This window comes from Suncus etruscus, chromosome 10 (assembly GCF_024139225.1).
Source record: "Suncus etruscus isolate mSunEtr1 chromosome 10, mSunEtr1.pri.cur, whole genome shotgun sequence".
NCBI lineage: Eukaryota > Metazoa > Chordata > Mammalia > Eulipotyphla > Soricidae > Suncus > Suncus etruscus.
In genome coordinates, this window is record NC_064857.1 from 31,696,007 (window position 1) to 31,711,567 (window position 15,561).

Here is a 15,561-nt window from a genome sequence, read left to right on the forward strand (position 1 = left end):
TTTTGCTGGGTATAAAAGGAAAAAGTTGGACTTTGGGGGCAGTATAGTTACCAGAGCAGCACCTGCTGGACTGTGGGGAGCCAGAGATTAAGCATCAGTGAAATGCTGTCTGCTTTGTATTTATCCATTTTTCTTTCTTTCTTTCTTGTGCCAGGGCTTCCCTGGCCATCTTTTGCTGTTGAATTTTGATCTATCTCTCCATTTCTCTCAGAATTCCTCCCAGACCTCAGATTTCAGGAAGAATATAGTATACTTGTTTTCTCTTTCTCTCTTTTATCTGTCCTGGGCAAATGGTTGCTACATGATGGCATCCCTGGGTGGGCACGAGGCCTCAACCAGCAGCTGGGCCCCTTCGAGCTTTGCAACACCAGGATCTGGCATCTTGAGTTCCCTGGAGCATGTATCCCTGCATCCCTGGCAACCTTGTGCCTTTGCACTTGATGTCCATGAATCCAGTACCATCATGGTTTCTACTTGACAGATTTGCTGTGAAATAATCAGAGAGTTTTCTCACTATTTTTTGTTTGTTTATTTTTGTGTTTGGATCATACCTGGAGGCACTCAGGGGTTACATCTACCTCTGCACTCAAGAAATCGCTCTGGGTAGACTCAGGGGACCATATGGTATGCGGAAATTGAACCTTGATCCGTTCCAGGTTGACTGTGCAAGGCAAACACGCAACTGCTGTGCTATCTCTCTGGTCCCTCTTCCTACTATTTTTTTTTGTTTGTTTTTGTTTTTGGGCCACACCCGGCGGTGCTCAGGGGTTACTCCTGGCTGTCTGCTCAGAAATAGCTCCTGGCAGGCACGGGGGACCATATGGGATACCGGGATTTGAACCAACCACCTTTGGTCCTGGGTTGGCTGCTTGCGAGGCAGACACCACTGTGCTATCTCTCCGGGCCCCTTCCTACTATTTTTTTAATGATTTATTTTGAAATTAAATTTTAGGCATTTAATTTTTCCAACCTACTCTCAATTCTTTCTTTCTTTCTTTCTTTCTTTCTTTCTTTCTTTCTTTCTTTCTTTCTTTCTTTCTTTCTTTCTTTCTTTCTTTCTTTCTTTCTTTCTTTCTTTCTTTCTTTCTTTCTTTCTTTCTTTCTTTCTTTCTTTCTTTCTTTCTTTCTTTCTTTCTTCTTTCTTTCTTTCTTTCTTTCTTTCTCTTTCTTTCTTTCTTTCTTTCTCTTTCTTTCTCTCTCTTCTTTCCTCTCTCTTTCTTTCTTTCTTTCTTTCTTTTCTTTCTTTCTTTCTTTCTTTCTTTCTCCTTTCTTTCTTCTTTCTTTCTTTCTCTTTCCTTTCTTTTCTTTCTTTCTTTCTTTCTTTCTTTCTTTTCTTTCTTTCTTTCTTTCTTTCTTTCTTTCTTTCTTTCTTTCTTTCTTTCTTTCTTTCTTTCTTTCTTTCTTTCTTTCTTTCTTTCTTCTTTCTTTCTTTCTTTCTTTCCTCTTTCTTTCTTTCTTTCTTTCCTTCCTTTCTTCCTTTTTTCTTTCTTTCTTTCTTTCTTTCTTTCTTTCTTTCTTTATTTATTTGTTTCTTTCTTTCTTTATTTCTTTCTTTCTTTCTTTCTTTCTTTTCTTTCTTTCTTTCTTTCTTTCTTTCTTTCTTTCTTTCTTTCTTTCTTTCTTTCTTTCTTTCTTTCTTTCTTTCTTTCTTTCCTTCCTTCCTTCCTTCCTTTCCTTCCTTCCTTCCTTCCTTCCTTCCTTCCTTCCTTCCTTCCTTCCTTCCTTCCTTCCTTTCTTTCTTTCTTTCTTTCTTTCTTTTCTTTCTTTTTCAATTTCGTAAGGTTTGTGACCAAATGCATTCAAAATTTGAAGAAATAATGCTTAGTTGAGTTCAAAGAATTTAAAAATCAGTTTGAAGTGGCTTTATTTATATTATGCAAACATTAAGCAGCCAGTGGGCTGTCCCCCATCCAAATTTAGCATTTTTCTATTAAGAGGTACTGTAGGATAATAGAATCTTACCTCCATCTCAGGTGTTATTTTTTTTTGATTTTTGGATAATACTGAAAGAGCATGCTAAATATAAAAGGAAGTTCTGAGCAAATTGAAAACATAAAAGTACTGGCAACAAAAATGTGAATATGAAAATTTAAAAAAATAAGTCTGTACAAAACCTTTTGAGTAAATTGGTGTGTTATATTTAAAACCTCACATTTAGAATACATTAATTTTGACAGTTGTTGGATAAAAAGAATACACATAGTACGAACATCTTTTGCCAAACACTGGATATTTACAAAATTATAATGAGTTTATATTTCCTTTGATAATCTGGCAAACATTTGGATTAGTATAAAGTTAAATCTACATAGAATGATAAAACTTGAGGGCCCCAAACCTGCCTTTATAGTGTTGTACATTTTTCTTCCTCAAATGACAGCCACCTTGATGCTAACCACCCAGGGACACTCCCCATCTCTGGATATGTCAATTTAAGTGGAAGATAATATTCTTTTCTTCATCTACACCATTTTTGTAGATTATAATTGGTGATATTGTATTACTATATATAAACTAGTATAACTACTAGTAATAGTCATGACTATTATCTTAAAATATTTAAAAAAGGCTTTTTAAGGGCTTTCAGCACTCATTCATTAAAACAATGTGGCCATGGGCCACTTCACAAATAGGCTTGGCTATATGTAAGATATGCACTTGATAACTGTATCATGCCTTTAGCCCCCCAATAATTATTTTTATTCTAAACATTCATGTCTTATCTATTTGTAAGGTTATTTTAAAGAGCTTCTACTTAAGGTAATCTATTGCTTATTTTTATAACTAATATTTTTTCTTTACTTTTATATCATTAATTTCTCCAAAGAAAAAAAATTCAGACTTGTCAGAGTAATAATTTAAGCAAGAGTTAATGTTTGGCATTTATTTTTCTTCTATGTTTATTTGAATTTAAAAGGAATAAACTAGACCACAGTTTATAAATAAAACACATTGTTGAGTCTATAATGTATAATATCAACCCTCTAAGCAACATTTATATTGCATTAGTACATTTATGAATTATCAATGTATCTGACTAATTTATTAGTTGCAGAAACGTAAAATAACAAAAGTCTGAAACTTAGCATTTGCCGTGCAATATTAATGGACTAGAAAGAGTTTAGAGTTTTAAAGCTGACAAATGTTAAGTCCCAGATTTAATTTCTAACATAGCATGTATTTCTGGTAGATTATCATCTATTTATGTTTTAAAAGAAACCTTTTCCTTTCCCCCTACTTGTTTCAGGCAGGTAGCTGAGTCTCAGGCAGACTATTAAAGTATAAAAGAGGCTGGAAGGAGGGATTAGAGAGAGGTGGCAAGAATTTACCCAGTATCTCTAGGTTTGCTCATGCACTTCAGTGATTGATCAACTGCTTCTCCCCTTCTCAGAAATTATATCTTTTCTTGACCTCCAAGAAGGTGTTCTTAATTTTATTTTTTCAGCACTATTCTACTTTCTGAAAGATTTTCTTCAAAAGGCAAAATATATTGGCAATGGTGGCTACACAGAATATCTACTTTTGTTTTTAATTTTCAATGCCTGTCATGTATTAAAAAGGTTTTATATAGTATGTAGTGATATGCTGTCGATTTGTGGAATAATCATTAGTGAAATGTCATTTTGAATTCCAGCAATTTTTACTTTTATTTAAATAGTAAAATTTTTCTTAGATATGGAGTTAATCCCATTTTTACTCATTTTCTCTAGACCTTTACCAACTCCAAGGCAATGGTTGACTTGTTTCCAAAAATAATCCAAGATAGCTTTGATTTAAACAATCAAATATGTAGGAAAAATCTGAATTAGCTATAACCTACGTTCTAATAATGTGACCTGTATAAAGTATTTTATATTTTAAAATGATTATTAATTGATTTATAAAATTTATCTAACGAACACAGGGAGACCATCAACTTATCAAAATGATTGACACATATCTCTCTTCCATTCCATAGTCTTGCTTCTACTCCTGGTAATAATACTATTCTGAATCTTGTGTTTATTTTTAATGTCTTAATTTTTTTTTTTGGTTTGGGCCACACCTGGTGACGCTCAGGGGTTATTCCTGCCTATGCTCTCAGAAATCATCCCTGGCTTGGGAGGCCTATATGGGATGCTGGGAGGGGGGGAAATCAAACCCTGATGTGTCCTAGGCTAGAGCATGCAAGGCAGACACCTTACCTCTAGTGCCACCTCTCCGGCCCCTATAGTGGACATTTTTAACATGTGTCTTTTCATGTAGACATGAAATATTGCTAGGTTTGGTGATATATTTTGTTATATCTGGGGTTTTTAGGTTGTTACCTAGTTTCCCAGAATCAAAATTCTCATGTTTGAATGAAGTCAACAGTGCCAATTATTCATCACAAGGTTATCATTCTTTAATGTTTTTATGTTTATTTTTGGGTTACACCAGGGGCACTCAGGCTTATTTCTCACTTTGTACTCAGGGATCATTTCTGGTGGTGTTTGGCAGACAGTCTGGTGTGCTGAGATTAAACCCAGGATGGCTGTAAACAATGCAAGTAAATGCCTATTCTCTGTACTATCACAAAAAGCCCCTCAGAAGTTTACTTGGAGAGCATTGTTTTGAATATATTTGGACAATACAAATCAGGACTAAGACTGGAAGTCCATTTTTTAAATCAGAGTAGCAATAATAATGAATGAAAATTCTCTCAAAAATTCACGTTAGCTTTGTGATACTTACCTGGAATCCTTAATCTACTGCATTGCATAGGAATTAGTCAGTGGTTCCTATTCAGTACAATAAGATACCCCTAAAGAAGACTGGAAAGTTGTTGGAAATATTCAACTTCTGAGTTTGAAAGTTGGAAGTCAGGAATCAGAATAGCTGTATGGTTGAATTTTGACAAGAGCTCTCTCCTAGGTTTGAAAAATTCTACCTCTTTCACTCCCCACTTAAGTCGACCTCAGTAGTACAGAGACCAAAGATTTGTTATAATTTAATACTATATAATCTTTGTGGTTTTAATCTGTATACCATAATGGATGAGATCATCCACTGTTTTACACTCTTTCTGAATTATTTCACTTACTATTAATATTTCACTTAACATTTTGATTCAAGTTGCAATAAACTGCAAGATTCTATCTTTTCTTATAACTACATAATATTCCATCCTGTAATTGTACCATACTTCGTTATCTATGCACCTCTTACTGAACATTTTGATTATTTATATTTATGTTCTGGCTATTATACTTGAACTTAGGTATGTATATATTTGCAAATTAATATTTTGTGTGTGCTTGAGATAGATAACAGCTAGTGGAATCTCTGAGCCAATATGGTAGCCCTATTGTTACTTTTCCTCTGAGGGAAACAGAAGTTTCATACTGTTTCCCATAAATGGTTCAGATGACATTGTGAGATTTATTTTTCTATAAAATATTAATATTTCCTAATAAGCTGACTTGAACTTGATAAACTTGTAATTTTACAATGAACCATACAAAAATTCTCTCTTTTTTGGGTGGGCAGGGTCACACCGGCATTGCTCAGGGGTCACTCCTGGCTCTATGCTCAGAAATCGCTCCTGGCAGGCTTGAGGGATCATATGGGATGCCAGGATTTGAACCACCGTTGTTCTGCATGCAAGGCAAATGCCCCACCTCCATACTATTTCTCTGGCCCCGAAATTCTCTTTTCCTACATTTTTTGTCCTGCTATATGTATTATCTACAGTAAAATAAAAGCACTATTAATATTGATATCAGAAATCACAAATTACCAAAAGGGAAAAAGAACTGCTTTTATCTCAGCAACTTAAGTTCTTTAAAATTTTACTAGAAAGACGTATATAATTTAATTTTCTACGACAGTGTGGCACTCTTTTATTTAATATCCTCTATTTTTTTGGGGGGGTAGCACAACTGGCAATGTTCAGAGCTAAGTCCTGGCTATGTACTCAGGGTTTACTCCTGGTGGTGCTAGTAACTACATGGAGTGCCAGGGATCAAATCCTGGACAGTTGCATGCAAGGAAAATCTCCTACCTGCTGCAATATTGCTCTGGCCAGATCTATTTTCTTATTGCCTTCTGAGAGCTGTATTCTCTCCATGGATATAAATATAAAATCTTTGAGTATTATTTTACTACTACAACAAATTTCAGTTATACAATAGGGGTAGACTTGCAGCATTGTCTATATTTGTAATCAGAACAGAATGGAATATGAAAGAGGCATTTTCCTATATTCCTTCCCAGTGATTAGTTCATAATAATTTGGCCAGTGTCTATGTTTTTCAGTTTAGTTTCATTTGCCTTTATTATTAGTATAGCATTGGTCATAATTTTCAGTATTGCTGTTTGTGGCTTTTAAACCATGCATAGAAGTGCTCAGTGATCACTTCCGGTGAGGTCTGAAGGATTATATGGATGACGTGGGATAGAAAACAGGTCATCTACATTCAAGACAAATATAATACTCATTGTATTATATTTTCAACCCAACAGTTTAAATTTTAACCATTAATTCATTCAAAGAATCTTTCTAAAATGCAAATCTGATGACTATTTATATTTTGTATTGATAAGTGAGTGAGTATACACATAAGTAAAATTTATCTGGTTTGATTTATAAATAAGATATTCTGATTTCATAGGATGACCATTGCATCCCTTTTTAATGTTGTCTTCTGGCTTTATGTTATTTGCAACATTGCTCTGAGGATTTAAAAAAATGGTGTTTCCTAAAAAAACTTAAAAGGCATGACATTATTTCTCTTTTTTTCTCCCAGTTTTCTATTTTTTGGTTATTGAGTTATATCTAGTGGTCTCATGTGATACCTCTGGCTCTTCTCTGCTCCTCATTCTGTTTGGGGAAAATTACTAAGTGCCAGCCTCATGCAAAATAGGTGCCTTAGTTCTATACTATCTCTCCAAAAAATTATCCTATACTATTTCCCCTGGTAAGTCTTATTTCCTTTAATGTTTAAGCACACAGTTGATTTTTCCAGTAAGTTTATTTGTTAAAATATTTCATTTCTGGGAAATATGTTAGCTGTTTTTTTTTCCTATTCCTTACCATCTTTGCTTTTACTTATGCCTTGTTTTTTTATATTTCTTCTTAGATAGGAGTTCCTCAACTCATCTTTATTACTAGGTAATGTGAGCACTTCTTTACATTTGGCATCATTTTATCCCTTCCTATTATGTATATATTTTTATGTGACTAATATTTTCCACAGGAATAAAAGATCTTTAGTCTTCCAGATTGCTTCCATAGCATTCCAAATGTCTAGTACAGTTTAGGTATATTACAGTTGTGAAATAAACAAGGAATGAAAATGATATATTTTTATTTCTTCGTCCTTAGCATTTACAATAATCAATTGTTATGTGGTAGTCTGAACTTATCTGCCTAGGTTTAAAAGTTGGCAACATGTAACAACTGTTTGAATTTAAGCCAGTTATTTTTCTGTTATTCTTTATTTTTTTATTTTTTATTTTTGGTTTTGGCCCACATTCGGTGATGCTCAGGGGTTACTTCTGGCTGTGCACTCAGCAATCGCTCCTGCTAGGGGGGACACCAGGGATTGAACCAGCTCCGTATTGGGTCAGCCATGTGCAAGGCAAATGCCCTACCTGGGCGCTATCGCTCCGGTTTCGCTATTTATATGTTAAGTGGAAAAAATAACAGTAAATATCCTGCAGCTTGTTATCATGACTTAATAAATTAATGTTTATGGGGCAGGAGCAGTGGAACAGCAGGTAGGGCATTTGTCAGTACCAAATATGGCCCTCCAAGTACCACCAGAAATGGTTCTGAGTACAAAATAAATAAGCTCTGAGTTCTGCTAGGTGTGTCCCAAGGTAAATAAACAAACAAAAATCCCAAAAGTAAATAGCTTTGTGAGATTCGCATTGTTAACCTCATTCACAGATGAGTAAATTCTGAGAGGTTAGGTTATACAACTCTCTTCCCCCAGATACAGCGAGATATATCACTAAATCTAGAAATATTTTTGCATATATACTTAAAAAGACACATTCAGTAATGTTTACTAAAATGTAAAATGTAATAAACATAAAGACATCTATTCAAAGAAAAATATTTGCTTAAAAAAAACCTACAGCATGGGCGGGCACTAGAGAAAATGTACAGTGGATCAGGCACTTAGGTTACACATAACTGATCTTGGTTCAGTTTCTGCCATCCTTTATGTTCCCTGAGCATTGCCTTGAGTAATTCCTGAATGCAGAGCCAGGAGTAACTCCTGGTTACTCCCAGGTGTGGCCCAAGGAAAAACAAAAGAATAAAAGGTTAATGTTTATAATGCATTTAGATCTTATAAGCACAATATTTTGTGTTTGATTACCAGTAATAAAAGATAAATCGCCTTTGAATTTCTCTTCAAATGCCTTTGAATTTCATGTTATGAAGTGTTTCAAGTTTATTTTTCGACTGACTTTCAGGTTCATTAACATATACCAAAGTGTGTCTGCCTAGTCTAAGCTGAACTTTATGTTTTAAACTGTGATATTTTATTCCATTGGCAATAAAGAACAAGCAGCTATTTTTATTCATCATAATCAACTATATTATTTATGGAACATTCCTATATTCTGCAATAACTTCATAAATTAAACCTCTTTAATATCTTCCAGCACCTTACTGTGAAGATAGTGGTTATGATCCTTCTATATTTTTAGTACTCCTTTAACGGCAAAATTATTATTGCCTAAATGATTTAAGATAATTCTTAATAATGAATGACACCACAGAGTAGCTTCTTGTGAAATTTGGTAGAAGCTTTGCCTCTAATATGAAGGCTGAAGTAGTCTTGTGCATTAGATGTGCTCATACCCCATTAGTTTCCATTGTAGCATCATTGGCTATTTGCAATGAGGCAATAGAGCAGGAAAATCAAGTTCAATGTACTTTTTATAATTAATATACTTATCATTTTCTCCACTATTTATTAAAAATTGGTGTTTCCTAAAGTGTGTAAGGCTGTTGTGCCACTATGGAATTATAATTTTAACATTTTTGTGCATAACACAGAAGGTCCGAAGACTTCTTCCAAAGATTTTTAGTCAATTTGCTCAGCAGTTCAATGCAAGAGCCTAAGGATGCAGAGAATCTTGGTTATTGTGGTTGCAGAAACTACCCGGGCCACCCAAGACGTGCTCAGGAACCTCTAGGACAGCACCAGATGATGCTTAGAGGACTTTTTTTTTTTTGCCAGAGATTGAATTTGAGTAGACTGCATATAAGACCTATCTCTCTAGTTCTACACTCTCTCTCCAGTTCTACAATCCTAAAGTTTAACTTGATAGGAGAACAAGAAGAAACACAATATCCTATAGAATTCTAGAGATTTGGGATTGTGATTATCATTTAAATTTCAGAATCATGTTGAGCAGTGATTGAAAATATCTCAGATCTTATTTAAATCTGTTAAAACAGAGTAATGCTGTATAATTATGTAGTTAACTTTTAAAATTATTATTATTTTAGTTTTTGACCACACCTGACAATGTTCAGTGCTTACTCCTTGCTCTGTACTCAACTATTCTGCAAATAGTACTTGGGGGACAATATGTAGTGCTGGGGGTTGAATGTGCAAGTCAAGTACCCTATACTTTTGCTCAGTATTGCACTTTTTTTATTGTAAGAATTTATTCAAGAGACAAAATTGATTAACAAAATAAGGTAAGCTAATATAACATGATACAGTGACATAACATAACATATAATATAATTAATATAATAATACATGTAAGTCAAAGAAAATTTCTGATTAAAAACACAATTTTTTCCATAATGGCTTACATATCTTTCATAGAAGTGTTTTAGGTACATATTAACATTGAATCAGGGGAATACCTGTCACCAACTATGTCCTCCCCCCATTCCAGTTCCCTTTCTACAACCCATATACCTTACCATCACCCCCCGGGCTGCTAGAGTAGGTGGACCCCTCTTTGTCTGGCTTACTTTTAGTGATCTCATATCTGTTTGATCCTGGAACCCTCGTTTCCCCTTCTATTTAAGAGGCAGAGCTAGAAAAATCGAGGTATGTGGTTTTGCACTTTTAACATTATTAAAATCACCAATATATGTTGAAGGATTATTATAAGGTTTGTTGTGACACATTATTGAGATACATTACAGGGACAATAACATGTTTGAAGAACTTAGAATTTGGACAAAGGTTTGGTAGGGTCAGATTTGGGAGCTTTCTTTTTTTTTTTTTTTTTTCAGCCACACCCGTTTGATGCTCAGGGGTTACTCCTGGTTAAGTGCTCAAAAATCGCCCCTGGCTTGGGGAGACCATATGGGACGCTGGTGGATCGAACCGCGGTCCTGATTCTTGGCTAGCGCTTGCAAGGCAGACACGTTACCTCTAGCGCCACCTCGCCGGCCCCTTTTTGGGAGCTTTCTTAACCCAATGATCTTTTTTTATAGTTCAGTGAACTTTTATTTAAAAAAAATGCCTCTCATGCCACGAATTCATAAGGAATGAGTTCCAGCAGCTCAGGCTCCTTTCCATTGGTGCTCACAAAGCGTGCTTCTCTGGGTGGAGCAGCCTGACGCTTCCATTGAACCCTTTCTCTTTGACTTCCTTCTTTTTTCTGATCATTTTCATTCACCCGCTTCAGGAAGCTGTCTCGACTTTTAGAGTGCTTAATATACTTAATACGAACATTGATTTCCTTGGCAAGAATCTTGTCTTTGACTTGTTTATTTACAACAATGCCAACAGCATCCTGGGTACCATTGTAGACTCCTAGTTTTTCCATGGTAACATTTGTGGGGCATTTGTGCCCATTCCCCTTATGTCTACAATATCACCTTTCTTATAAATCCACATGTATGTGGCCAAAGGAACAGCTCCATATTTTCTAAAGAGTCTAGAAAACATTTAGCGGATGCCCCTCCTCATTCCCTTTGTGTTGGTCGTGACTGTGATTTACTGGAAAAAACTGGAAGATGGCCGTTCCTGCTGAAAAGGCCAAAGATCTTTTTTTTTATTTTTATGAAGCAGGGATAATGGTAAGTATTGAGCCCACTTAGAAATAAGACTATAAAGATGTACATATTGTTTTTAGAAATGAGTAAGAAAGATGTACATATTCTTAGGTCTATTCCAGAGTATGTTTGGATTTCTATAGAGACACTTGGACTTTAAAAAAAAAAAACTTGCCACAATAGAATTATTTTTTTCCAAAGCTTATTTTAGATAGCGAGTCAACTATGTTAAACAGATGGTATATTTTTAGATGACCTTAATTTGGGATAGAAATAATCTTTCCTAGATTATTATATTATTATTAAAGAAGTTATAAAAGAAGTTCCTAATATGTTTATTATTAATATGATTATTATTAGATTATCCTAGATTGTTATATTATTATTGAAGAAGTCATTAAAGAAGTTCCTAATATGTTTATTGTATGGATCACCACTCTATTTCTTAGTGCTTACGTATATGGACTCTACAAAATGTAATCTTTATATATAATATAGACTTTTTGAAAAAAACACGCTTTAAATAAAAATAAAAACAGAACCTGATTATAGTTTGCTTTAGGATTAAATTTAACAGAGTATGGCATAGAATAAAAATACATAATCATTAATCATTGCCTTTTTGTAATATTAATATAGTGATATGTTGCTGAATATATTTGGACTATTACATAACCAAATGTGAGCTGTGTGCAGTTGAAAATCATTATGCTACTTATTAACGGGGGCAAATAAAACTACTCATTGAGTTTCTCTTAACTGTAAAGTTAAATGTATTATATTATAGGGTGGTTGTGAGAATTAAATAAAATATACTTGAGTTGAATTTTCCAAAAACAACCCAGTTATGAGCAACTGAAAAATTGTATCTATAACTTTATTCCTTTCTGGAATGTGTTGAAGAAAAGAAAGCATTTATATAATTAATTAGCTTCAATATCAATCTCTCGGCATTAATCCAGCACTGTGATTTGGTAGGTAATATAGTTGTCATGAAGGATGCTAATGAATATCTAAATTCAAATAGTTTTCATTTACTATGACTAATTTCTGTAAATAGGCTTCTCTAGATGGCATTAGTCCTGATGAAACTCAAACTCTAGTTTCAGAGATGTAAAACAGATTTTTAAACCAGTATAAGATCAGGACTGTATCTGGGATTTTCTTATATAAGATACTAAAAAACCTTTTGGGAATTATTAATGTTCTTGAGAATATTTCTAAAATCTAGTAAAATTTCACTTCAATTTAGTTGACTGTATTTTAAAATGGGAAATTCTTTTTAATATAATCCTCAGTTCTTAATCAATATTACTATCCAGTTATGATTGTTCAGTCCATTTTAATGCAAGTTCTAAAATAAGTTTAAGTATGATATATACTGCATTTTGTATATGTATATACAGATTAACTGAACTAAATATATGGATTCCTTAAAGACTTAGTTTATGTAGCCTATAATGTAAATTAAGGAGGTGGATCTGGCTATTCCTTGCATGTAGCATCTGGTATTCCTGGAAACCATGCCTCCAGATGAATGGACTGCCTCAAGGACTTTGTCAGAGAGGCAGAGCTAGCTCTCTCTGCCTTTTGCAGCTGTACAATCCTCCTAATCAATGAACCCTAGCACAGCTTGTAAAAAAACACCACACTGCAATCAGGCCAATGGGGAAACAATGCAGGACTTCACCATGATTAGAGAATGAAACAGTAGCTCTGATGACATTAAATGTACCAACCACCTATTTAGCATCTTTATAAAGGAATTATGGAGGATGTTCATAGAACTCAATGAAAGCATGTAAAAACTAAGCAAGCCTAAATAAGAATCAAGAGGATATGAAAGTAGAAAATAGAATGCTTTAAACTAAAATAACAAGACTAAAAAATATGGCATATAAAATGAAAACTTCAGTGGAAAGTACAACAGAGTAGGAGCAGCTGAAGACAAAATCAGTGAGCTGAAGGATAGGACACATAACAACTCCTTGGAACAAAAGATGTCGGAAAAGAGCCTTAAAAAATGAACAAGCAATGGGAAAATTTCTAAAATAATGTGAATAGATAAAAATCAAAGTCTTCAATAAACTCAACAAGTAACTTAAGAGACCCAGAAAGAAAACTCCCGTGAAATATTAACAATCAAATTATCATTGCAGAGAAACTCCCAGAACTGAAGAGTGCATCAACAAAAATCCTACATGCCCAAAGAGTACCAGCCCAAAGATTTCCAATGAAAAGCACCCAAAGTTACATACTAGTCACAAAAATTAATCCAATAGATAGCAAAATAATACTGAAAACGAGATCAAAATGGAAAATTATATTAAAAAGAGCATCCATAAGACTTATAGTAGAGTTATCAGATGAAACCTTCAAGGTTCAAAGACAGTGAAGGGATAAACTGAAACAAACTCAATGAATTTAATGCATCTTTAAAATTTCTTCATACTTCACCTAGCTAGACTTACATTCATGTTTGAAGGAAGGATACATGGCTTCATGTATAATCAACAGCTGAGGAACTTTATAAAATCAAAACCAGTCTTAAAAGGTTAATGAGGGTCCGGAGAGATAGCACAGTGGCGTTTGCCTTGCAAGCAGCTGATCCAGGACCAAAGGTGGTTGGTTCGAATCCCGGTGTCCCATATGGTCCCCCCCCCCCCAAAAAAAAAAGGTTAATGAAAAGGTCTACTTTATTATAAGACAAAGTAAAAAAAAATCCTATAAAAAGATGACAAAGATCTCTCTCAACATCAATGGATTAAATATACTAGTTAAGAGATACAAGTTGCAAAATGGATCAAAAATATGAATCCAACATTTTGTTGCCTACAAAATACATCTAAATAGTCATAAAAATATAGACTTAAAATCAGAGATTGGACGAAAATCATTCCAGAAAAAACTGGTGAAAAAGGCTGGAGAGACTATACTAATATCAGATGACAGACACTTCAAACTTAAAAAAGTTAAAAGGGTTGGCCGTGTTCCGGTCATCAGAGTTGCCATCTTCATTCTCTATGTCTGACGCTGGCCTGTGTTGTTTCCCCATTGTCACACTTGTATTGTGGGTTTTCCTACTTGTTGTGGTTGTATTCATTGGCTAAACGCTCCTCTGGCTCCTCCTTTTCTGGGCATATCAACTCACCTCCAGGGAAGGCTAGCCGTTAGCAGATGAAGCCACACACAGGATGAAATCAGACCGAGAATGCAACACAGCATAGGAGACAGTCAGATAGAGGTGCTGGCATCAGAGTTCCAGCAGAGTTCAGTGGCTTCTCCCTCTCTTGGGCATATCAACTCACCTTCCAAAAAAGTTAAAAGGGACAGGGATGGACATTTCTTAATAATTATGGGATATGTGGGCCCGAAGAGATAGCACAGTGGTGCTTGCCTTGCAAGCAGCCGATCCAGAACCTAAGGTGGTTGGTTCGAATCCCGGTGTCCCATATGGTCCCCCATGTCTGCTAGGAGCTATTTCTGAGCAGACAGCCAGGAGTACCCCTGAGCACCACCGGGTGTGACCCAAAAACCAAAAAAAATAAATAAAAAAATTATCGGATATGTACAACTCGGAGAAATCACACTTCTGTCTCATGAAGAATGAGCAAATATTTTAAACAACTGTTGACAAATTTTAAAGAAGACATTAATAGCAACACAATAATAGTGGGAGACTTCAACACTGTTTTATCACCTCTTGATATTTTATCCAGGTTAAAACCTAACAAGAAAATACTAGCTCTGAAAAGAGCAATTAAAGAGAGTGGCTATGGATAGATATGACTCTGCATCTCCAGAAAACAGAATACAAATTCTTCACCAATGCACATGGCCATTCTCCAGTTAGACTACATGCTAGCCTATATACCTCCATAAAGTCAACAAAATAGAAATTGTATGAACTACTTCTCAGATCATAATGAATTGATATTATGGTGAATTACAAATAGACACAAAGTAAAAATTTTACACCTGGAAATTAAAAGGCACATTACTGAGCAACCAGTGGTTCAGAGATAAAATCAAAGAGAAAAAAAGATTCCTGAAAGCAAAGGAGAAAGAAGACACAGATTATCAAAATTTGTGGGGCATAGCTAAAGTGGTAGTATAGATTTTCAGGCATTTATCAGGCAGGAAGTTGGGGCCAACATAAATAACTTAATGGTTCAGTTATAAAATTGGAAAGGCTCAACAAAATTAATTAATAATGGAAGACAAATAAATTGGAAATCAAAAATTCAAAAGATAATAAAAGCAATAGTTGATTCTTTGAAAAAAACAATATAAATAAAACACTAAAAACTCAAAGAAAGGGAAAGAGAAATTTAATAAAATGAATTAGAAATAAAAAGGGGATATTTTGGAGAGATAATGCAGCACTGTTTGCCTTGCAAGCAGCCTATCCAGGACCAAAGGTGGTTGGTTCGAATCTTGGTGTCCCATATGGTCCCCCGTGCCTGCCAGGAGCTATTTCTGAGCAGACAGCCAGGAGTAACCCCTGTGCACCACTGGGTGTGGCCCAAAAACCAAAAAAAGGGGGGGGAGGTATT

General features: G+C 34.7%; 1 pseudogene; it reads right to left on the reverse strand.

Annotated features, from left to right (window-relative positions):
- Nucleotides 1-10,473: 10,473 nt before the first annotated feature.
- LOC126020117 (60S ribosomal protein L21-like) overlaps nt 10,474-15,561 on the reverse strand; it is a 32,746-nt pseudogene continuing 27,658 nt past the window's right edge.